At 33.3% G+C, this 27,340-nt stretch overlaps 1 protein-coding gene across 1 annotated transcript in view; it reads right to left on the reverse strand.

The window, feature by feature from the left end:
* Nucleotides 1–27,340, reverse strand: part of PCDH15 (protocadherin related 15) — a 1,316,677-nt gene that overhangs the window by 692,150 nt on the left and 597,187 nt on the right. The window lies entirely within an intron of this gene.

The raw sequence follows: 27,340 nt of genomic DNA on the forward strand, positions 1-27,340 counted from the left end.
CTCCAATTTTCCTGGCTGAAATTGCATGTCATGGCAAAAGTAGTCCGAGTGGTTTCTGGGAATCCACATCTATTTCAGCCATTCCTGGTGGCCTACTCTGGAGTACTAGAATGTCACTCTGCCCCTAATTCCTAATGTACTATCTAGTGAGCATACAGGGTTTTCCAGCTCTACTTGAGAACAATACCCTGACCTCTATCCCTAGGCAGTTACTGTGGCCCTTCCATTCCAGAGAGATTTCTCAGATATGCTAGTCATCTGATTTCCAGGAATGAATTACCATTTGAATTCCCCGCTTCCGCGTGTGTGTGTGTGTGTGTGTGTGTCTGTGTGTCCCCTATACTTATTCTTCACCATTCCATGTCCTCTCCTTTTGCCATGTAACTTTGCAGTGTCCTCCCACTCTGACTCTGAGTTCAGCCATGTAACATACTTCAATGGATGAAAAGCTTCAAAAGCACTCCAGTATTTGAGCTTGCCCCAACTTTTGTTCCTTTTTCACTAATAAGGTAACATGCCATCATGGCCTAGAGAATAAGAGACATGTGAAGAACAGCCAAGTAGTCCCAGTATTCTCAGTTAAGGCCAGTGTAAATCGGCCAATGGACAATCAGCTCTCAGATGAGAGTCAGCCCAGTCAAACCAACAAAGCTCTCACGCATGAGCAATGACTGCATATTGTTTCATGCCACTGAAGTGTTGAGGTCATTTGTCATGCAGCATTATTTTAGCTATATGTGATTGATACCTGAATCATACACTCATTGTTAATATCTGATTATCCATACCACTTCTGCATCTACATTGCTTTACAAAGCAATCAGTTACTTAATATGTCAAGTCAGAAATTCTAAAAATACAAAGAACCAACTATTTGGTGTGTATCTATCTAATTACATTAATATTCAGAAACAGGAAAATGATAGTATAATGATACAATGTATAAAAAAAGAATTGTAACTGAAACTATTACTTGCAAACATTGTATTACTCTATACACCATTCAGAGTAAACAAATCAATGTAGGATCATATTTATGTCAAGGTTTGTTTATATTTTTCTCTTTAATATATTCATATACAAATGATAATATAATAATCAAATTGCAAAAAAAAAAAATCCTAAAAGAGAAGACATTTGCAAACAACACCTCTGATAAGGAGCTAATATCCAAAATATATAAGAACTCATACAACTCAACAACCAAAAAAACAAAGAAATAAAACATGGGCTAAGGACCTAAACAGACACTTCTCCCAAGAAGATATATAAACAGCCCACAAATATATAAAAAGATGTCTAACTTCACTAGTTATTAAAGAAATGCAAATCAAAGCCACAATGAGGTATCACCTCACACTTGTTAAAATGGCTATTAACAACAAGATATTTAATAACAAGTGTTGGAGAGGTTGTGGCAAAAAAGGAACCCTCACACACACAGCGGGTAGGAATGTAAATTAGTACAGCAACTATGGAAAACAGTATGGAGGTTCCTCAAAAAATTAAGAATAGAATTACCATACGATTTAGCAATCCCTCTTCTGGGTATCTACCCAAAAATCTGAAAACATTTATCCATAAAGATATATGTACCCCTATATTCATTGCACCTGTAGTCACAGTGGCCAAGACATGGAAACAACCAAAGTGCCCTTCAATATATGATTGGATGAAGAAGATGTGATATATATATATATATATATATATATATATATATATACAATGGAATATGACTTGGCCATAAGAAAAGATAAAATAGTGCCATTTGTGACAAAGTGGATGGATCTGAAGATTATCATATTAAGTGAAATAAATCAGACAAAAATAGTCGAGAACCATATGACTTCACTCAGATGTGGCTTATAAAACCATAGATATAAACAACAGTTTAGTGATTACCAGAGGGTGGGGGTAGTAGAAGAGGGTAATGTGGGTCAAATATATGGTGATGGAAAGAAAACTGACTCTGGGTGGTGAAAACATAACGCAATATATAGATATATTATAGAATTGTACACTTGAAACGTACATAATTTTACTGTCAAATGTCACCCCAATAAATTTAATAAAGATATAAAAGGGATACCACAAAGACAAAAAAATTCAAAAATTCAAAATTCAAAAACAAAATTCCATCCAATAGTTGTGATTGTTTTTATCTTTATAGTAAGAATTTGAAATAGAAATAAGAAAAGTTCATCAAAAATGCAAATAAAATTCTAAAATTATAATTGACAAATAAATATAAATATCTTAATTTGCATAGAGATTTCTATTATTCATACTTATTTTTCTCCTATATACAAAATAATCATTAATATGGCCTATACAGAAAACATATTTTTTCCGGTGAGAATTTTCACCAGTCAAGTCTGATATGGGCTTGGGTGAACTTGCCTTAGGTAAAGGAGTAAATAAAGAAAAACAGATAATATTCTTCCCATTTAAATGTATTGTCAATGTATTTGTGGGTTAAGATCATACTTATTCAATTAGAATCCTTGCAAGTCACAGAGGAAAAAAATATATATATGTCAAATCTAATATATATATATATATATATATATATATATATATATATATATATATATTAGAATTCTTGCAAGGCACAGAAAAAAAATATATATGGTGATGTTAACCATATATATATATATATATATGCTCTTCTGATATATATGATATATATAATTACTTAATATATATACATTAATTATTTAACATATATCATATAATTGTATATAATTATATAATGTTTTATAGTTAAATAATTATAAACATAATTAATATATAATATATAATTAACTATATATAATTTATATATGTAGTTAATTCTAATATATATATGTGTGTGTGTGTGTGTGTATGTAACATCTTTTTAATAAGGACCCTTTTTAAAATACAGTAAGGCCACATTACCCTAGATGTTTACATCTATATAATACCTCTAAAGACGTCAAAATAGTAAACATCCCAAACCTTTCCAATGATGTATATAGAACTTCTGAAATTTCTATTTATATACAGTTTTGATTCACTAAAACCAAAAAGGATATATTACCAATATTAGTAAATATTGTCCATAAATTAGTATACTGAACACCAAAAAATAGTATATTGAACTTTAATAGAAGTGAAAAATAAATATTAAAATGTATGTGTGTGTATGTAAAAAATGCATTATTTAAAAGATTTTATTTTATTTTATTTTGTTTGTGAGTTCCCATATTTGTAGAGCAAGGTGTTTATTGTGGATTCTACATTTATTCACATATTTATTCAACAAATGTATTAAGTGGCCACACTTATGACATAAATGCTCTTTCACTTCTGCAGTACATTAGCATAAAAGAAAATGACTGATTTGGGGGATTACAGGAAGTGAAAGTTTCATCATCACCATCAGTCATTATTCTGTGAGTTTAAAATGTATGAAGCAAAACTGGCAACTAGATAAGAACATGACTTTGATGCTCTCGTCAGTATATCAGTGTTAGGAGGTATTTTAAGAGGATCACATCATTTGAGAGATCCACAGTTAAACACTTTAATGTAACTTTTGAATAAATCATGCATGACATGTATAATCACCAAGAATAGGCACTTGATTATGAGATTGCTTCACTATATGTCACCAATTAAAGTAAGTGCCTAGAAAAATATTTTCCTTAATGCAAGACTTTCAAATGACCGATGAATCATAGACAAAATATTCTCAACAATAATTTGTGAGAATTCACACAAGTCAGATTTCAAATGTATGTAGTACTCTGTTTATAGAAATCAAAGATATGAAGTATAAATGAGTCCTAAGAAACAGCTGCCTTGAAAAACAAATCTAATTTATTATATTAATATATAATTGTTGTTACTAAACAGGTCATGAACAATATAAGTATAATGGCAGAATTGCTAATTAAGAGGATGCCTTTTGGTATATGATGAATTAGATTTGTGAATCTTTGTCAATATAATGAAATGACAAACCATAGTTTTTTATCACTTATTCTTTATGTGACTTCAGAGTTTTCTTTCCCTCAGTATGTTATAGCAGTTTTTATTATTGTAAAACAATAAAAATAAAATCAAAGATGAAATGGCAGGCCCTCACATTATCTTACCCCTACAATTGTGCTTTTACAGTTTGTACCCATTGCAATTATGTTTGCTAACTCCTTCCAAGGTTAAATATGTATTATATTTCTATTAAATATCATGGGAATATTTTGTTGTACATTTGCTTGTCTAGCCTAGGAGAGTAACATCAAAAACTGGTGTTCTTAAACTATCTACCTTTCAAGATCTTACCTTCAGATAGAATGCCAAATTTGATGTAAAAAGTAATACTTAATCTCCTTTTACAAGTGAATCACATGAGGTTTATTGTGTAATTAAACTGTGCATTTTAAAAACTGAGAAAAAGTTTCTAAAGAATTGATGACAAATACTTGTTAAACATAGATTATAAATTATACACCCAAGTTTAAAAGGTTTTGAAAATAATCTACATAGAATGGTAGGAGAAAAAAATGCATTCCCCAAAAATCTGAATGATCAAACATGACAAACTATATTATACTCCTTAATGTATTCTATCTGTGACGGTTATACAGAGAAGTATATATGATGCATGGTGCAGTCCTTCACTTGAAATGTACATTTTTGAACCTTTACACATGATTCTTTCAGGGAAAATGTCTAAGGAATCACACATCATTGTGTGATAGTTAACATTAGTGTCAAGAGAATAAGTAATTTGGTTCAGTGTAAGAGGATGTTAAAATGTTTACCACTTCAATTACATTCAAATATTCTCTTTTGCAAATCAAGCCACACTATGTCTATACTTCCTAAAACTGACCTTTCTCCAGGAACCAAGAGTATAACATATAACTTAGAATGAACTTATATCTATATTTTTCATCCCCACCCCTCATAGGGCAGAAGAAACAACTCAGGTGATCAGAACCAAGCCAAACCTGCATAGAGATTTTTGGTTGAATTATCAGAATATGAACTTTATTATTTGTTCTTGTACTAGGTGCTGGCATGGTATGAATTGAAAGCTCCCAATAGCCAACATATGGATTTTAAGAACAGGTTCAAATAGCAAAGAAAGCAAATGAAGAGATCTATCCCAGAGTAATATTGGAGCCTTAAATCCTTGTAACAATCCATATCTACATCTTGGGTTTTCAATTACAAAGAACAATACATTGCTTCTTTTTTTTTTTCTTTTTCTTGTGAATAAACTTGATTAGGCAAAGAGAGAGGATCCAAGGGAGAAGATGAATAAATAGAATGAGAAAACAATGGAATGTCTTAGAAAGACAGTGACATGATGAGATTGGCAGCATTGTCCAGGAAACATGGACACAGGAGAAGGAAACAGAGGCACAGGAAGTGAAGAAAGGGAAAACAGGTGAGTTGAGTGTTATGCAAGAAATGATGAAGAACTGAAGAAAAGGATAGGAAGATGGTCTGATTCTAAAGCTATTAAGGTGGCAGAACTGACAGAAACTTTGTAGCATTTGATGAGATATGAACAGAAAGGGTGAGAGAGAAATAGAAAGTCGTATACAGGTTTTGAGCTTTTTGCAATCTGATAGCATTAGTCACTGAAATAAGAATACAGGAAAGAAAGAGAGGTTGGGAAGCAGGGATAGAGAAGAGATCATGAACTCAGTTGCACAAAATTAATTTGAAATACCTTTGGAAAATGGAAGTTCCAAGACACAGTTGGTTTTGCAGGTCTGAGTTTTGCAATGAAGCTTGTTGATGTTAGAGATATAATTTTAACTGCCATCTGCAGACAGGACTTAGTTAAGAATTTAACAGTGGGTGAAATAAATCAGAAATCATATGAAATAAGGGAAGAGATGAAAAACAAGGAAGTATAACTGAGCATATTATCATGTAAAACATAGAGGAAGATCTGCCTAAAAATGAACCTGAAATGTGTCTTGAAAAATAAGTTTTGTTTTTTCTGTTAACAATAAGACAAAATATAATTTGTACCATGAAAATTAAGAGAAGAGAGAGGTTCAAAGATCAAAGAGTAGTCAGCAATATTGAATAATGCAAATGGATGAAAATAAGACAAGGACTGAGATCTTCCATTGAATTTAGCAGGGAGGAGGTTGGTGGTAATATTAGGCATATCACATAAGTGGTGGAGTGGGAGACCAGATTGCAATGGAAACAGTGAAACTGCTTTAATAATTCACTAATGGGTCATTTAATTTGAAGTTCCGTTCAAACTTATGAATCTAATTCTTTATAGAATCAAGGATCCCTGGAAACCTGGTCATTCCTATATGAGACTCCCAAGAAAGAATATCACTTTCCATATAAGGAAAATCCTAATTTAAAAGGATAGGAGGCAACATTGGATGTCTCAGGAATCATAGCTGATGTATCCTACATGGATAAATAAGCACCTCTAACATAGTGGGTGGGTTAAAAAAATTCATGACTTAAAATAGATTTGACAAGCAAGATATTTTATAACATTTATATATGATCAAAAAACAAAGCAAAATGAAATGCACTAAGACATATTCTTTGTGTGAATGCTATACTTTATCCAAAAATCTTGTTTCTATTTTGTTCCTTGTTAAATTCCTACCCTGCAAATTGCTGAAAAGCTGCAGGAGGGAGAATTTCCTGATGAGCTATGTAACAGCTTATTCCTTCCTCCTGTGATGTCTTCAACATCCATGTTGAACATTAAATTGCACTGCAGCAGAAATAACTGTGATAGTAAGCCTGGCCGCTGCTGGTGGTGGTGGTATTTGTGTGTGCTTTAAACACAAGCTAAAGGCTCGAGGTGACTTAATAGCTGCAAACATAATTCACAGACAAGGAACTAGCATATACCTAATAAGTGAGAAACCTAATTTTTCCAAAGGAGCAATGATTATAATCACCACCTTATGGAGAGCAATTGATATATTTCTGGTATCTTGTCATCTAGAAGATAGTCAACAGACATCTTTGTTTCTAGTCCATGTATAAATGCAATTCTTTAAAAATCTGCCACTCCAAAAAATCACTTTTTCTTAATTTAATTTTGAAATGCAAATTTGTGATGTTAAGATGTAGATTGATAAAAGTACTTAGCAGTTATCCTCCACACACTCAGCTCAGCATTGGAATCAAAGGAAATATTAAACCACAAGAACAAAGAAGCAGCAAAATAAAATGTGTGATTTCAACAAATGTGTTGAAGTTTGAAAGTGGATGAGAAGTAACTTATTTAGCTAATTACAGAAAATTGCATAGCAAATGACAATATGTAAAAATGTAAAGGAGCCTATCAACTACACATCATATGAGAAACTTAGCAAACAGAATTACATAGCATGAGAAGCAGGGGAGGGTAGTGATGTTAGTTGAGATACCTTAAACGAGGGTATTGGTTTAATTATCATGATCCTACCCCAAGTGCTGAAAAATCTTCCCCTAAACCTTCTTCTGTCTGATAGCTTAGATACTAGAGTGTTTTCTGCAGACACTGTCACAGAGCCCCCAGACTTTGTGTCATCAAACATAAGGCTACCTCTTTGCCTGAATACATCACAGTGAAACTCACTCGTGACAAGCCCTGCACATAAACAGAAGACTGCCAAAGAGTGTTTCAGCACTTTGCCATTAGTGACATAGATACCTATATGTTCATAAAAAATGATTTCCCATTTCTGTAGTAAGGTCAAGTAGGAAGATGATTTTCCATCACCAAACCATTTCCCTACCAAGATAGTTGTGATGGTTAATTTTATGTGTCAACTTGACTGGACCATGGGGTGCCCAGATATTTGGTCAAAAGTTACTCTGAGTATATCTTTGAGGGTGTTTCTAGATGAGATTAACATTTGAATTTGTAGACTGAGTAAAATATTAATAGATTGACTTCCCAAATTTGAAAGACCCTCATCCAATTCATTAAAGGCCTGGATAGAACAACAACAACAAAAATGTGTAAGGGCTTTCTCTGCTGATGGGGTTAAGGTTTATTCCTGCCTTTGGACTCAGACTGGAAATGAAACTTCCACCGTCACATGTCCTGGGTCTACAGCTTGTCAACTGTAGATCTTGGGAATCTAGCCTCCATCACTGCATGAGCTAATTCTGTATAATAAATTCTGTATAAATAATTCTGAACAATAAATCTCTTTATATATAAATATAAATTTTATATATATATATTATATATATATATATATATATATGGCAATGAGGCAGTATAGGTCTGTGTTCCAATGTTACTGAAAGGAGGGCTGCCATCAAATACTAGCATGATCTGCAAAACATCTTGCTGAAAACATAAAGAAAGATATTTGGTAAAGTAAGCAACAAAAATCCATGTATTGATGGAAAAACAAATAATGGAAAATAAAATCACACCCTACTGTTGATATAGTATCAGCATATTAAACTAACTAGGATTTATGATATATTACTGTATTTGGAATTTTGGATAGGATAAAAAATGTGGTGATGATAAAAGCAGCCAAGGGTTTAAGCACTTTAATTGGAAATAATACTTTAAATTAATAAATTGAAATAACATTTTAAATTAATAAATTGTGATAGCATCATAAGCATATTATTTAGAAATATAGATATGAATAAAAAAACAACCTCCAAAAAAGAGTTGAACAATGTTGCATATAGGGACTTAAATAGAGAAGCAGGAACTAGTATATATTCAATGATATGCACAATTTTATTTTTTTAACCATCCCATCTACTGCTTTGATTAAAATAAAAATGATCTCTAATAAGTTGCATAAAATTGATATTGATATTGAAATTTTGAACACTTCAATTATATTTTGGCAAACTGTTTTATTTTCTCGTGTGTGTGTGTATGTATGCGTGTGTCTGCCTGTGAGTATATGAAAAAGTGAGGAGAAATAGTAATCTACATCAAATGACAACTGTTTACTAAATATATATTATTCCCCATAAATACTAGACATTTTTTTGCTTTAGTATGTTCTAATTCACGCAATATCTTCCAGTGAAGTTACCATCATTTGAAAAAAATTATTTGCAACTATAATAATATGAGGCCTTATTATATGAAGCCCTGTTGAATTTTATTCTATTCTTTACATTGCTATATGAATACAAAGTAAGAATTCATATAATGTATGCTATCCAAAGCTCAGTATATCCTGAGTGAAACTTTCTCAATAAATCTTATAAAAGTGTCTGAAATATTTGCTGTCATTTTCTGTAAAATATATTAGCACACCAATGTAGCAATAGCTAATGTTCAAAACCAGAGCATTCTATTCCACGTTTATAACATCAGATAGAAAGGTTGTTTAACAGACTGTCAAGACCTATTAGATGAAGAGACTCATGCAGAGATATTAAAAAATAAAATTAACTAGGGAGGGGGAAACTGTTCTACATCATTTACCTTGCAGAAGTTAAGTGGATGACATATTCAAAAGTACAGTGAATAGTTCCTGGCAAACAGTATATGTTCAGTATTTATTCTTTCTTTCATCATTTACCAAACAAATTTAGCAACATGTCAAAGGCACCAGGGAAAAAGTATTCAAATTAAACTCTTGCATACATTCTTAGACTGCTTTTGTCTAAATATAGCTATATATAAGGAACGTATTTAATGAAGAGAGCTCAGTATTCTAAAATTTAAGAATTAAGAAAAAGTTCAAATAAAAAAACCCATAAAATTGATATTGAAATTTTGAACACTTCAATTATATTTTGGCAAACTGTTTTATTTTCTCATAATCTACCTTATAGATAGGAGTAACTTTACTGCTTTCATAGTGCAATTTTCACTTAAACACCATGCACATTCTTTTTTATGCTGCTTTGTGCCATCTCTGCTTGCAATTCAGAAAAGCAAGCACATGTTTATCTCACTTTTACAAATCCTCTTTCTCACTTCTCAGTTTTATGCCTTTTTCTAACTTAATGGTCTACTTCTCTTTGTCCCTAGTCCATCTTCACTCTTATTCCAAACATTCACTCTTTCCAAATCCCAACCACCTCTCTCTTCCACAAATAGTCCCTGTATTAACTAAATAAATATGTTAAAGTGACCAAAAGTCACCACCAAAACAAGACAAAAAATGTTCTTTGTCATAGCTCTTATTTTAATTGTTCTTAAGAAAGTAGGACGGATAGTGGGAAGACCACCTCTCTAGCCATTCTGCCAATCAATACTATCATCCTCTGGAAAGCAGACAAGAGGAAACTATTCTATTGCAGTGTTTCATAATAAAACACCTAAACATCATTTCAGTTTTTCCTTACTCTACGGGAACTAATATTCAAAACAAATATGCATTCACTGATTAAATATTTATTGAGTGCTCCATAAATCCTGGACACTGAGCAAGTTAGTGTAACTACTAAAATACGCTGTTCAAAGCCCCAAATGAAATATACTCTTTCATATTTAATTCATAGAGCATGACTGTTAGGTAGAAAATGATATCCGAGTTTTAATAATAATATCTGAACCAACGATAGTTTATCAATGTTAAATTATTTATTATATTCTATGTAGAATAAGGGTTGAGGCAAGTGAGAATTTGACTTAAGCTCTGACTCCAAAACCTCTACTGAGGAATCCCACCTAAATGATGATGATGATGATGATGATGATGATGATGATGATGATGACAGATAGCAGTCTCCATATCCTGAGACAGTTCTTGGTTCCAGGTCTTATGCTAAGGTGTTTTATACATGTGAATCAATCCTTTGTTAATTAACCCTTTACAGACAGAAACTAGGATTGAGAGGTTAGATAACAAGCTCATCACTAGTTAAGAACTAGAGCAGAATTAAAGCTAAATGCCATCTGTTCTCCTCCCATCCTCTCTCTCTCTCTCTCTCTCTCTCTCTCTCTCTCTCTCTCTCTCTCATTTTTCCATCTCTCCATCTCTGGATCACACAAGCTATCTTCTCTTTCAACCTGTTTCTCTCTTTCTATGTCTGATTTGGCATCTGTCTTAATCACTCTTTTTGTCTCTGTCTTCCGACTGTTGTCTTTATTCCCCATTCCCTATCTTTTCCCCCTTAAAAACAAACAGACAAACAAGCAAATAAACAAACAACAGCATTTGTCTTTTTGCCAGCTTTTTTCTGTCCACCTCTCTGTTCATTTAATTTTTTTTCTTCAGGGATCCTTTTCGGTCTCTCTCTCCACTTCTCTCTTCTTTTTTCACTGTTTATCTCAGTCTCTTTATGCCTTTTTTTTGCTTATCTTTTACTCTGTGTCCTTAAATTTTTTATATTTCTTTCTATGAGCCTCTCTGTTTCTCATATGACATTCTCTGAGTCTCTCTTTGAGTGTTATCTCTGTATCTCTCTCTGACTTCTTTGTGTCTCAGTCTCCCAGACAGTGTCGTAAGGTTCTAAAGCAATAACAACTGTTTATCCAGTTTTAATGAACCTTCTTTGGATTCCAGTGGTGTCCTGCAAAGTTGAAGAAATCAGTCCCTTAAATGATAAAGCAAAAAGAAAATCCACTGTCCTTGGACAAACAATTTGCATTTCCATAAAGATTCAGTGATGCAGAATCAGAAAAGGCTCATTCTGACACCTCCATGAAAACAACAGGGAGAGCATTCATTAGCTTAGCTCCCATTTGAATGATGCACTTCATCGCACACACCGCTGTCTTCCTCCACTCAGGAAACAGTGTTTAATTCTGCCTGAAACCCGCCCTTTCACTAGACACTAGAATGAATGACTTTTCAAAGTAATAGGAACTACACATCTGCCATTGCCTGAGAATGCTTGCACTCTAAAAGCCATAAAACAGTTACACCTCCTGTCAATTTCTTATCCATCAAGGGACACAATAAACAAGCTTTGATATTTTTTTCCCCATTTACCAGGACAATGGAAAGAAATGCTTGATATTCTTTAGTTTCTTGAAGTAATGACTGCTTTTGCCTCTTACATTTATACCTCCAATAGCCATGATTTGATATTTAAGGTTGAGTGCAACCTTTAAACACCTTGTGAGATAAAAGGAAATGTGTCCATCACAGTGCTCAGGTATAAACTTTTACTCTTTAGACTGGAAATCACCTTGTTGCTGTTATAATTTGCACACACACACAGAGACACACACACACACACACACCAGCATCTTGATAATTCATTGCTAGAAAATTATATTGATTAATTGTACTTTAGCTTATTCAACAATTCACAGGCTTTTTATTCTTTTTCTTGGCATACCCTTACAAAAACTCTGATAGGCTGAGTTTTATAGATGTGGACGCTGAGACAAAAATGTTTAGGGAATGTGCCGAAGTTTCCAAGGAAAATAATTGTTGTCTTTGTACCAGAATCTGAAGTTTCTATGCTCCTTCCTTCAATGAATACAGTGTGTGTGTGTGTGTGTGTGTGTGTGTGTGTGTGTGTGTGTGTGTCTTGCTCATTAGCGTGTGACTTATTTACAGGCTGACACTAAGTCACACCCATCTTCACAGTCCTGTAAATCTGGCACTTTGGTTCATACATTATAGGTGGTGATTTTGCTTCAAGGCCGCACTATTCCTACTCACACTCTAAATTACCTCCTTACCCCCCATCATTCATATGTGCAAGGAAGTAATGGTTGTATTTGGAATTTTTGTGTATATTCTCTGGTTCTGTCACTATTTTAATTAAAATGGCTCCAGTATTCAATTTAAAAGGAAGTTACAAATAAATTCAGTTTCTGAGTGCTGAACCTTTGAAATTTGTAGAGATTCTACCAAGAGAACATAATTTTGCCATAAATTACTCACAGTAGCTCTTTTTTTCACTTGAAATTGACTATGAACACTAATTAATTCCCATAGTTTCTCCTGGAACCCAGTGATATTTGAGCATAAAACTAATACATTAAGCCCCATATGTCATCATTAATTTTGAAACTACAGTCTGCTACATTATGTATTAATAACAAAAATACCATTACAAAAGAAGACATATCTATGTACAAACAAAGTTTTAGTTGAGAGTAACAAAAAACATTTTAAAAAGTCACCCCTTTTAGTAAAACTATTTTTTATATATTATAATTGCATATAGCCTTCCACATGTGTGCATGTGAGAGAGCCAGAATAACAAAATAGTTCAAGGACACCAGCGCTGTCGATAGTAAGAGAAGTCTTAAAAAAAAACCCAAAACAAACAACAAAAAACAGTGGAAAAAGAAAAAAAAAAGTGATGTTACCAAACATACTCTTAACATAGAGTCCGAAACAAAAGTAAACTTTCAGACAATAAATGTTGATTTAGAAGCAATTTCTTTATCGAGATTATTATTTCTGCAAACTTGAATTTATTCATGTTAGAATCCTCAGTGCAACTTAAAACCATATATGCTGCCCATTTTAATGCTACAATAAAATATAAGTACAGGGGGTTTCTGTGCTAGGAAAAAGTTGAGATAACAGCTAGTTTATGAGAAAAGTTTGGTATTACTTTACACCATATAAATAGAAACAAAAGTTCTTATTGTCTGAAACTATACCTGCACATTAACAGTAAGAGGGGAACCCAGCCACCCTTAAACAGCATTCACATTGAGAAGATGATGATGATGATAATGATGATTATTATTATTATTTGGTTTTACTTTTACTGTTATTGTAAAGGCTCATTATTTATGCAGGAGGAGAAAGCCCTCATGATCAAGTGATTACAGAAAGGTATGATTAATTGTTCAACATACAATTGCCTGACACGCTTTTTGTGATCAAAGAAAAATAGTTATTTTCTTTGAGAAGAAAATAGAAATTACCTTTCACATTTAACTTAAAACTTAGCCCATGTAGCACAATACTGGAGAATTTTTGCAAACGGCTTCAGTTTATGTCTCCCTGCCTGCCTTTCAAGTTGGACGATAAAAAGACGAAATGCATACTATGCAAAATTTAAATGTGGGAAGACTAAGAAAGTTTGTGATGGGCATTTAACTTGAACTCTGAGTTTTTTCCTTCTTAGAATTATTAGTGTTTTTTAGAACTTTTTTTTTTTTTTTTATAGTTTAGATACTAAGCTCATCTAATAATATCATTAATGGATATATCACTTTAAAAAATTCTCTTAGAAAATGAAAAGGTTAATTTAAACCTCTTTAAAAAGAATACTCAAGATTTTACCCCATAATATTCCAAACAAGTAGCTAACAGCAAGATAGCAGATACTCTGATCTATTCAGGTCCATTAATGGTTAATGCTTAGGGGTCATTTTTGAGGTAAAGTGAGAAGATTCACATCCCCTGCTCAGTCCATCTTTGCAACAGCTGAGAGGTGAGGCTGTCCCACCTCTGTGTAACTGGGTGTACATTAAATTGCCCTTTTATTTCATAGGGGAACGAGTCCACAGTCAAGGAGATCAAGTTGCTGAAATTTGAAGACTCACATGTACAGACAAATGCAGTGACTCACACTTAACCACGGCAACAACAACAAAAAAAGTAAAGAAACTTATAGAAGAGCCAAGTTGTAGTAAAAAATAAGTTCACGATAACATATACAAAAATTGTCAAACATACTGTGAAAACTATAGGAAGCATTATCTGCTTAAATTATAGCTCTTTTACAATTATTTGCTTCTCTGAGGTGAAGCAACACAATAACTCTAACCCTTAAGTATTTGGTTACTACATTTGACAATTAGCTCTATTTGTGAAAGGAAATGAGTACGGACTCAGAGTTAACCTTACATGAGGCGGTCATATTATACTCTCGTTAACAATGGCTGTTTGCGTACATGCTACAACTCCACCAAATCGATGACCATCTGTGCAGATGAGAGATACACATTAGAGTACTAGCAGACCAGGTCTGGAACTCAGGGTCCTCCTTCCCTGTTGCTACCAAAGTATATGTTTAAAGTAAAGGTCACACCACAAAGTGGGAAAGCTCTTAGTATTATGTAGTATTAATTTTGTATTATAAGGATAAAGTCCTCCCTAATTTGAATTCTTAATACACGGGGGTACTTTTGTAAAGGAGCAAGTATTCTAATACACTAAAACACCTGTAGTGAAAACATCAGGATCCTCTATATTATAACAAAATACAAAATACAATGCAGTCAGCTGCCAGGCAGAGTTAACCACCTTAACTTACCCACTAACTATAACCTCCAGCAACTACCACACACAAAACAAAACATTGCATACACATATTTGCACGCACAAAACCCAAACATAGCATGCCAATATTTATGCCCCTTTTTCTATCTTTTGTCAGAGAGACAATAGCAAAGAAAGTGGTTGAAAATTAACATTTTTTAAAATTGACAAATCCCCCAGAGTTATACTTCAAAAGTGTATGTCTTTCTAAATATTATATTCATGTGTCAACAAAATTACATACCACATAGTAATCAGGAAAACTGAGAGCATAAGGAGTTGGGTTCATTCATCCAGAAGATAATTACTTGTACATCGTTACTACTCTAATCTTTGAACAAGCATGACAGAAAGTGATATCATGAGAGACCCATTGTACTGAAACAAAGTCTTAACTTTCTCTGTACTTCACTGCTGCCTTAAATTGGAAAGATTAAGAAAAGGAAGGGGGGGAAAGAACTTACTTGCCGATTTAAAGTTTCATCATTAGCCCATGTAAGATTGTGCAGCAAGTTTTCTTGCCAAGGCTGCCTCCCGCACATCCCTTTCAAAACAACCAGTGCTCATAATCTAGGTCCAAGACGATTCGTTCACACGTTACACTTCTTGATTCTGTGAGGCATTATTATCCAGTCTTGCATCATCAATAAAATGTTATAGAGGAAAAAAAAAATCACCTCAACATATTAACCCAGAAGGCATGCATCTTTCTCCCGGTGCTGAGATGTATGTCAACTGCCTTAGTTATCACAAGCAACTAAGTCTAAGCTGCTAGCAGGAATCTGTCTGCCCTCTATCTGTCGCTATTAGCGCAGCATGTGGATTCACTGGCACTGAAGCCACAGCAATTAGCTGCTCTGCTTCTCACAGCACATACAGGATAGAGCTGAGTGTGCTAAACCACAGTGACTGGTGAGCTCTTTGAACCAATTAGCTGTAGGTGCTACAGCCCAAAAGACAAATTGATGTCCCATGATCATTGATGTTGGCTGCTTTATTGGTACTGTGTCCTGTCATCCTGTCTGGTGATTCTCTGTTCTCTTTTGTGTGGTTGTTTTTATTTTTTTATGTCATAGGGACTAAGAAGTTTATCAGCTTACATTCAATGACAATATTATTGACAATCAAAATAATTTCTTAAGTTCCTTGCATCATTCTCTCTTTCTCTCTCTCTCTCCCCCCAATGCCCAAATTTACTGTTATATCAAGCTTTCCATACCCCCACATCTTTTGGGCATAAGGAAACTTCACATGTTTTATAAGAACTAAAAACAGACTTTTGGGTGTTTTATAGGCACATATGACTCATACAAGGGTGTTATGGGGAAACATACTAAAAGAAAAGTTACAGCATATTTTTAAAAATATGGTGATATATGAGACCTTCACAACAAAGTTCTGAAAATGGACATGTAAACTGTTCAAAAAAGGCATTCTGATGTCTAACCCAGGTATCCATTTCTTAAGGAATCTACCATACCCAGAATGTATTCAAGGCCATATCAAATTTTGCCCACACATACATCTGAGCCTCTGAGAAGAAAGACTCTAAAAAAAAACTGAAAAATCAAAGCAATTTCAGAATGTATTATAGTGCTTGTGACAGAGCAAATACCCTGAGGTTGGCTAGAAATGACAATGTGAAGAATACACAGACAAAATCCCCATGGCACATGTTTTTTTTTTTTTTTTTTTCTCATGGACAAGGTGGAATATGTATCATTATGATACACTCACCCCTACAAGAAAAAAAAAATACATATATATATATATATATATATATATATATATATTCACAGAATGTCTCTAGAGTGTCACCATATTTACACACATACATTCACAGAAAGTAACATCTCATTTAATACAAAACTCACCTATCTTGCAAGTTCAGTTTTTGAGGGGAAAGGGGAAAATTCTGCAGAATGTGGAAATAACCCAAGGTCAGCCAAATGTGTCATAAATGTCAAGAAGTAAAGTGTATATGAGTTAATCACAGATAAATCACAGGTGAAGCACTAGAGCACTTCGGCAGATCGTGGTTGCACTTATTTTATATCTGACTCAAACTGAATAATTTGCTACCTTCAAAGCGCAGAAGATTGGGGGACAGTGGTGAGGACTTCTAAGAGACAGACACACATTTTACAGTTGTGGGAATTGATGTCTTAAAATTTTAAAAATTGATGATTTAATGAAGATGACTTTAACAATAAATGATTAAACAAAGTTGTATACATTTTGTTTGGGAAGACTTTTTCACTTCATTGAACATCACATATGTGCAACAACTCACACACTGATATTGTTGGTTAAATAAAGCAGCTGGTATTCCAAAGATTGTTCCAGTAACAATACGAATTATTAAATGCAGTTTTTATTAATGACAAAGTCAATCTCATTCCCGGTGATGTTCAATTATAACTTTTATGACACATTAGAAAGATAGCTAGAATACAAAAAATCTTATCTCTTCCTTAGCCCTCTGATGAACTAAATCATTATCAATTGAATTCTATGGATGACAATAGTGTTTTTTTTTTTAATATCACCACATTTAGATTTTGGGGAAAATATATTTAATAAGAAACAAAAAATACATAATTACAGGATGAATATAGGTAAATATTAAGGAACCAGTTTTAAAACATAATAAGTAAAAAGGTCACTGAAAAACCTACTACCCTGAGATAATTTCTGTTAAAAATATGGTGTATAATTCTCTAGACTTCTCTAAATACCTGTCTCTCTGTATGGCTCTCTCTCTCTTTCTTTCTCTCTCACACATACATTTTAAAGCCAAAGTAAATCCCATTGTACATATTAAATTTTACACCGCTTTCTTTTAAAATATATCAGTGACATTTATTTTGTCAACAAATCCAGATTTAAACATAATTATTAATGATGTTTCATTATATTTGCATAAATATAATTTATATAAAATACTTATGTTTTGACTTTTAGGTAATTTCTAATTTGAATATATTTGTAGAAATATATTTTATTCTATTCTGATTGTAATTTGCATAACTTCTAGAATGGAAAAAATTGGTCTATGGGAACTAGTCATTCATGACTATCAAGTGAACTCTTACAGATTTTTGAGTATGTCTTAGTATCCCTAATAATTTAAGTTTTATGAGGCCAGAGCATGTTTAATTTATCTTTGTATGCCTTACTGCCTCTAGCTAAGTCTCACATATAAAGCACATATTTAATGAATTGAATAATTCTGTTGACAAAGTACATATCTAAAACTCCAATACTGCACCTGCCTAATGTGCCCTTGAAATAAATTATTTTAAATGCTATAAAACACTCCTTCCAAAGTAAAGAATAGACCTCTATTTTTCTTAACAATATTTGAAAGTGCTGGAGCTCATGGGGGATAGAGAATATAGGAGGTAGATTTTAAAGGACCAGAAACAACAATCCAGGATAAAAAGACCAGACACAGCTTCGAATTAGAGAACAAGAGAGTCTGAAATTTAAGAATGAATGAGAGAGATATACATGGAAACAAGAATTGGTATTAAGATTAAGGACCTATCACTACTAGAAGAATTCAAAAAAAAAAAAAAAAGAGGGAAAAGAAAGAAATAAAATATATCTACTATGAGGATAAATATATCCTCATAGTTTAACTGTGATTTAGGATTAAGTTTAGGATTGGGATACAACTGGAATTATGGGACTATTCACAAGGGGGGTTTCCAGCAAAGTGGATGAGTGGCACCATGCTGTGTTAAGAACATACATTAGATAGCCCAGAAGCTGTTAAGACTTAGGAATTGAACTTGGAATTGGTTTCTGGCTCTGCCTCTTCTAGCTAGCTAGTAACCTGGCAAATAACCTGACTTGTTTAAGTCTCAGTCAAGCTTCTCATTTATACTGAGCAAAAAAATCACAGAAAACTGAAAAAGCTGTTTGATTCTGTTACTAAAGAGCTTGCTATTCTCTAAGCACATTATGCTTATTCACGCTTCTGTGACTATGTCTATAATTTGAGAGACATATCAGCATCATAGGCAAGAGTGTTGGGGCCAGCATGCAAGTGCCTGAGATCTAATGGTTGCATGACCTTGAACTGATTCCTTAACCTCTCTGAGACTCTGATTTTTAATCTGGATATTAACATAGTAATAACACCTACACCATGAGCTTATTAAGATACTTATATTTGATATACTTTGCAAATACTTGTAACAGTAAATGGAATATAACATTTATTTCGGAAATTTTAGGTATTACTATGAGCATTTTTAACAAAAGCTTGGTAAGATTAGGCTATCAGTAGACATTGAGAGAACAAACATATCTAAAAAAGTTCCAGATAAAGCAAACCTTTATAATGCCATGCTTTAAAATTTAGTTGTTTTTTGTTTTTTTTGGTTTTTTTGTTTTGTTTTATCAGAAAGTCACTATTGAATTTCAGGCAAGGATATCCTATGACAAGTTACATGTTCTAAGTTTTTATTTGCCTAAGGGCTATAGAGTGAGTGTTAAAGTGGAGATACCTGGGGCGACTCTGAACCAAAAGACCTGGAGTAGGCCTAGGAGAATACACCTGAAGCTAAGCCTAGGTCCCTTCACTGTTGCAGGAGACCCCCAGTCACAGCTCCAGCTCATGCGTTTCCGAGGACTCCCACACAATGCCATTGTTAAGCACTTGTGTTTTGGAGCTGACCATGGGAATTGGAAACTCCACTCTGAAATTCACCAGCCAGTTGATCTTCACCAAGCTGCTTCATTTCTAAGCTTCAATTTCCTCATAAGTAAAATGCTGACAGAATTAGTATTTTAAGATTAAATAGAATGTGCATATAAGGTATTGTTTTGTAGGCTGTCTGGCATATGTTGTTTGTATTAAAGCATTTAAGAAGTGCTGAATAAATGTTAATTATATAGTGATGATTATCTTTCATGAGAATGGGAAAGAGAGGAGCTTTAAAAGTTAAAGGGACTTGGGTTTGAGTACTGCTTTGAGACACTTAACTTCCTGAGCTCCCATTTACCACCTTTAACCAAGGTCATAGGTAAAGGTACCTGGGGAGGAGTCAGTTGGGGCTGAAGTCCAGTGTGCTCAGGAGATGAGCCCCGGTGTTCTGGCTTGGGCTGTGTCTATGCAGAGGAGGAGACACCTTTTCCTTCCCACAAAGGCAATGCTGTGCCATCTATAGTCCACATTTACCCAAAGATTCCTTTATCTAAATTGCATGATGCATAAATCAGCTAGATATCCTGCCTAGAAGAGCATGGTCTGTCATATGAGGTAAGGCAGGTAAACTACATAGCACAAAGTCTGACAAGAAGGACAGGTTCTTTAAAACATAGCAATCACACATATTTGAAATTAGGATTTGTTTCCTTTATTAGAGGAGAAATTGAATATATTAGGTGCTTGAGAAAGATTTTAAATATTGAATCTACCTTTATATTTTCAAACATTTAAACACAAAAGATTAAGATTTCATCTATTTTACAAAATGAAAAAGTGTCATCTATGCAGTTAAAAATGAATCATTAAACATAAAGTCAATCAACAATGGAGAAGTGGATAGATATGTAAATTACAGTATGTAACTTTAAGGATAGCTGTGCAGCCTTTAAAGTACTAATCATGAAATCTATAAAAATGGAGCAAAATAAAGTAAAATAAATTGCCAAATTTTTAAAGTTGAAGAAAATAGCATTCATCCCCTTAAAAACTATTCCAGCGTATATATATACTGGCAATATCATGGTGAATATAAAGTCAGTGATTATCCTTGCAGAAAGACCATGGTAAATTTTCGACCATTGTCTCTTTCAATGGATTTTTACTTCTTAATTCCTTTAAAGCACCTGTTATTCTCATTTCTCATTTCCTTCCACAGATAAACATTTGAATATGTTAATTCATGTAATTTTGTTTGTTTACACAATATGTATATTTTGTGTGTTATTGCAAAATTTCACGAAATTGTATTTGTATCCTGTGAGAATGTTTCACAAACGGGAACTTTATACATTTTACAGAGAAATGAAATAGAAACACATAATGTTCTAGCTCTATGCCAAGAATCAGCTACATCTTTCATACAGCTGTGAAGATTACCGTAAACTTTTGTATTCATGCCAGTTCATCTGTGCCCTGGTACTTAATGAACAATAAAAAGCAAATCGCTGGTCAAAGAGAGAAATTTTATTTTCTGTATTTAATTGTTTTGGAATCTTGACTGTTTTAACAGTACATTTATATTGTAGCTACAAACAGTAGGTTTACATTATATTATAATGCAAAGCTACTTCTCTTGTTGAGAAAAGACTTAAAATTCTCCTTACACCATTCACTATATCTGGAAAATGTATGTGCTAATTATATAAAATAATTCTTATAGGCCTTAGAGTCCAGTCTGCTGTTAGGAAGCAATTCAGAGTATCTGGTAAAAGTTAAACAAACTGATACTAAATCATATATAATTGAGAAAGTAAGATATAAGAGGATTTTGTCCATTCTTCCAGAATGAGGAGTGAGTCCTTGAGTCAATAGGAATTTCAAAGTAAAGAGAAATAGAGAAGGCTTCCCCCCCACAGACATTAATTATTTAGGGAACAAAAGCTTCTGCAGAATTATCAAAATGCCTTTGCTCATTATAAATAGTGTCTCACCAAGTTGCCTGGGGTCAAGCCATTCAAATCTTCTTATTGTCAGTGGTCACTTTGAGTTGAGATTCAAAGCTGTTGGGTATAACCTCACAATAAAACCTCAATCAGGAACCTAGAGGCTGAGGAGTCATCTGTATTTACACTAATAAACCTTTGTCATTATGTCACATTGTACAACTTTAAATTTGATTTGGACTCCCCTTAATTGTCAGGATTTGAGGTAGCTATAGAACATTATTTTTTTGCCAGCAATATATATTTACATATATGTATACATACATCTATATTTTTGTTTCTATATATAAATGCACACATAAACACACACACACCTATTTAAAAAGTGACGGTTAAATTATTTCGATGATTTAAAGCTTTCATCATTAGACTTTAGGTGATAGGGGGAAAAAAGATTTATGAATAACCTCCATCACTGCTACACTGGGGACTTATGAAGAAATCCTCAGTGTAATATTTTGCTGACTTTACAGTGGTCTCCATTATGATAATTCTAAAATTATAATTCTACACACCTTTTATAGTCTTTGAGGAGTCCCAAATATTTGATGGTACTTTCTATAGCAGACCCAACATTAGATGCATTTATATAAATATTTTTAGATGAAATAAGAAAAATCACTAAAATATACCATAACTGAGACTTAAAGTAATTGACTTCTTTATTTATACCAGTTTCTTTTTGACTCAACAATATGTTAGCATATTTCAAACAGCAGAATTTGTCAAGACAAACATGTTCCCCAAGTTTATCAACAAATTTATCTGGTCTTTCTGTCCTTTTCTGCCTCTTGCTTGTTCTCCAAAAGCAGTCATAGACAAGTGTGATGACAGAAAACCACCATCCATTCAAAGCAAAGAGCCCATCTGCCAGGTTTTCCCAAACAAAACCCCACAGATAGAGGAAACACAGAGTCTGAGTTACTAACAAGCACAGTTAGCTTCTTACCGTGGCAGAGCACATTGAAATTAGCTAATAAGTCTGGAAGAGACGGAAGCATTCTCTTCACTTGGACTGTATGAAACAAGTCTATAACCCAGGCAGTCTCATCTCTTAGCTTTGTCTGCCACCTTTAAGAGCCACATTAGCACCTGGATCTTGAGGGATTATGAACAGTTGATTTATTTCTTGGCGATTATTCAGATCGTTCCAAAATATGTATTCTTCCTTCAAATCCATAATCTGCTGGAGTGAAGGAATTTATAACTCTTTATAGTTTCATTTAAACGAGTTCCATAATTCCCATAGCAACAGATTACCATGTCACATATTTTTGGAACAAGGTCAAGTTCTACTCCAGATACATGTGATATGACAGAATAATTCTGCAGTTAATGGAAACATGTAAAAATATAGAACCAGGGATACCTTCCAAGATACATATAACTTTAACTATACTCATGTTCATTTTTATGTTGTTTCAGCTCTAAAGAGAAATTGAGTGATAGCAAAACAAACAGATTGTACACACACACACACACATATATGTGTGTGTGTGTGTGTGTGTATGCAGTATATATATATATATATATATATATATATATATATATATATATTGCATACACACACACTGACAGCCTGAGAAACAATATTTTTCTTTCTAAAATAGATGATAAAACTCATGTAAGTATGGCGATAGTAAGTGAGTAAAGGTTAGAGTGGGGAATACTCTGCACATTGTTAAGGTGTCAATATTATGTGTAAGTTATTTAACCACAGAGTCTCTTGCTCCAGCATGTTTGGCAAGCTGTTAGATTCTAGAATTGTCAGACATTACTGAAATATTAATCAAGCTCTTATCAACAATATCTGTTAGTAACATCTTTCTATATTTAGTTATAAATTTATAGGCAAAAATACATAAAACGTATATAAAATTCAGTATATTAATATCACTAATTCTTTCTGCAATTCTCATGTAATCCTGAGAGAAGCAATGAATATTAGTTCCCAGGACATACACAAGAAATATCACTGAAAACAATGAAAATTTGTAAGTGCTGCAATACTTAGCACTGCTATGTTAAATGCCAGCATAGCCAATAAGAAATTATAAGCTGAGCAAACATATTTCAATAAAACTATAGTGAGAACCAGTTTCCTATATAGAAATATGATTATTACACTATAAATACATAACATTACTATTTCATTTTCAAAACTCTCAATCCTCTTCATCCAGAGATACTCCTATCTGAAGAAACTGTGCTATACAAATAATCACTCAATACTGAGTACTAACAATGTGCCAGGAAAAGTTGTAGGGGTTGGCAACACAGTAGTAAAGAAGACTGATATGAACAAAACATGTAATAGAACACATATTCCTCAAGATGAGTCTGGATCTTAGAAAGAGGAAAAGCAAAGAAGGGAGTATGATGGACAAGGAAGTACATGATATTGTCAGTTTGCTGGCACCAGAATTTTGTCTTCGAATAGTTACAACAAGTTGGAATAGTTTTTTAATAAGCTACTTCTGTGGTTAGAATGTGTTAACTCTAACCGTTAGTGGTTTTAAGAGTTGGAATACAGTTTGGGGAAAATAATTGATATTTGGAGCAGATATCTCCCTCAGTTTCAATCTGATCAAACATTTAATATACGTTGTATTAAAAAGTAATATATACTGAATATTTTCTCAATGTTTTCTTTTAAATAGTCCCAAAATATTCTCCCCAAAAATGAGCACTCGGGAAACTCTAGGGAACTTTCAAAAATCAATGAACACTCTCTGACTTCAATTTAAACTACAAAATGAAAATAATCAAAACAGCATGGTATTGGCAGAAAAACAGACACACAGACCAATACAGTAGAATTGAGAACCCAGAAATAAAGCCACACATATATGGGCAAATAATTTTCTACAAAGGAGTGAAAAACATACAATGGAGAAAAGACCAACTCTTCAATAAATGGTGCTGGGAGAACTGGAAAGCCACATGCAAAAGAATGAATCTAGACTGAAATCACGATATACCCAAATTAACTCAAATTGGATCAAAGACCTAAACATAAGATCTGAAACAATAAACTGCATAGAAGAAAGCATAGGTACTAAACTTATGAACCTTCAATTCAGAGAGCTTATGAATTTGACCCCAAAGACAAGGGAAGTAAAAGCAAAAAAATTATGAATGGGATTATATCAAAGTAAAAACTTTCTACACAGCAAAAGACACCACCAACAACACAAAGAGGTTATCAACTGAATGGGAGAAGATATTTGCAAGCAATACTTCCAATAAGGGGTTAATATACAAAATATATTAAGAACTCATGCAACTCAACAACAAACAAATTACAACCCAATTAAAAATGGGCAGAGTACCTGAACAAACATTTCTCCCAAGAAGACATACAAACAACCAACAGATATAAGAAAAAATGCTCAACTTCACTAGTTATTAGGGAAATGCAAATAAAACCACAGATAGCACTGCACAGCTGTTAGAATGGCTATCATCAACAAGACAAGTAATAATAAGTGTTGGAGAGGCTGTGGAGAAAAGGGAACCCTCATACACTGCTGGTGGAAATATAAATCAGTACGATCACTATGGAAAATGGTATGGAGGTTTCTCAAAAAATTAAGAAGAGATGTAACATAGAACCCAGCAATCCTTCTTCTGGGTATGTACCCAAAAATCTGAAAATAGTTATTGCAAAGATATATGTACCCCTGTGTTCATGGCAGAATTATTTATGGTGGCCAAGACCTGGAAACAAATAAAATGTCCTTCAACAGATGATTGGATAAAGAAGATGTGACATATATGTGTGTACATAATATTCCATTGTGTGTGTGTGTGTGTATTCCATTGTGTGCACACACACACACACACACACACACACATATATATGTATACACACACTATGGAATACACACACACACACATGCACACACACACACACACACACACACACACACACACACACACAATGGAATATTATCCAGCCATATGAAAATGAAATACTGTCATTTGCAACAACATGGATGGATCTTGAAATTATCCTGCAAAGCGAAATAAGTCAGACAGCAGACGTTGAGAACCATGTGACTTCGCTTATATGTGGTATATAAAACCAAAGCAACAAACTAACAAGACAAACAAAAACTCATAGACACAGACAACACTTTAGTTGTTAGCAGAGGGTAAGGTGGGGTGGTAGAAGAGGGAAAAGGGGGTCAAATATATACGGAAGGCGAACCAACCCTTGGTGGTGAACACACAATGCAAAACATAGATAATCTATTATAGAAATGTACACTTCAAACCTATACAAACCTATATAATTTTACTAACCAATGCCACCGCAACAAATTTAATACATACACACACACACACACACACACACACACACATATGTTTTTGTTTTAAATCAATGATGGGCACAGTTTCAGATTCTCTTTTTTATCACCCTCAGCACCTCCTGTAAGAAGAACTAAGTACAATATTGAGGCATAGTAAGTCTCAGATTCTCATTCTTCTCCTCAAAAGCATTATTGTTATTCTTGCCCCTCACGTACCCAAAAATAAGTCCACTTATTATGGCCTGGTACATAATGTAGAATTTACCTTATCCCAGGTGTGAGATGTCTCTAATACATGATCAGAGAATTCTATTAAGGAGCGTGTTCCTCCAGCATCATTGTTTTTTGTGGTTTGGCTGTTCATCTACCACACATGGGCATTATGCACCTTTTTAGATATAACATTGTGCAGACTTCCGATTCATGCATTTCTTAAAAAAATATTTCATTAGCATTTGTCATTATTAGAAGAGGTTAATTAATATATATTCAAATAAACCCCTTCTGAAGGAACAAACACATTTATATTATATGATTCATATGTTAAAATATATCACAAAATCTTTTACTTTTATTAACTTTGCTGGTACCCAATTATCTTGAATTGACCTTAACACTTTCTACTTTAGATTTCACCCTAAAACAAATCAAGCAACATAAAATAATAATAATAATAATCAAGGCTCACTCTCTAGAATGACAATGAGAATGTTCTATTTACCAATAGTAATGAGGAACCTGAATATGAGAATATTCATGGGAGCTATTTTTTTTACACTGTTAAAAGATATAATCAGATAATAGAACTGTAATGGTAAAACTAGAATTTGAATTTGCAACCTAATTGAATCCTGAATCAGATATGTTGTTTGAAAATACCAGCCAATTACTGAAAAAACAGATCGCGTTAAACTAAGCTGTTGATGATCTTCCATCTTAACAATTCTTTCAAGTCTAAGGGTAATATAAAAAATAGCCTGAACATTCTTAATAAGATTATAGCTTTGTAGAATATATCAAGAAGGAATAGAAGAGCAAAAAGTATCTGTAGTAATACATAAGTAGGAATAATCCATTATGTATCTATAGTTGGAAGTTTGAAGACTGTTTTTCCATAAAATTTTGCTCATAGTTGATCTACATTTTTAATGATTTTCTGACATGCATTGGAATTATCCAACATAAATATTAAGAAGCAAAAAAGGAACAAATATGAAT

Source organism: Rhinolophus sinicus, chromosome 15 (assembly GCF_057876585.1).
Source record: "Rhinolophus sinicus isolate RSI-liver-muscle chromosome 15, RSI-T2T, whole genome shotgun sequence".
In the NCBI taxonomy this organism is placed as follows: Eukaryota; Metazoa; Chordata; class Mammalia; order Chiroptera; family Rhinolophidae; genus Rhinolophus; species Rhinolophus sinicus.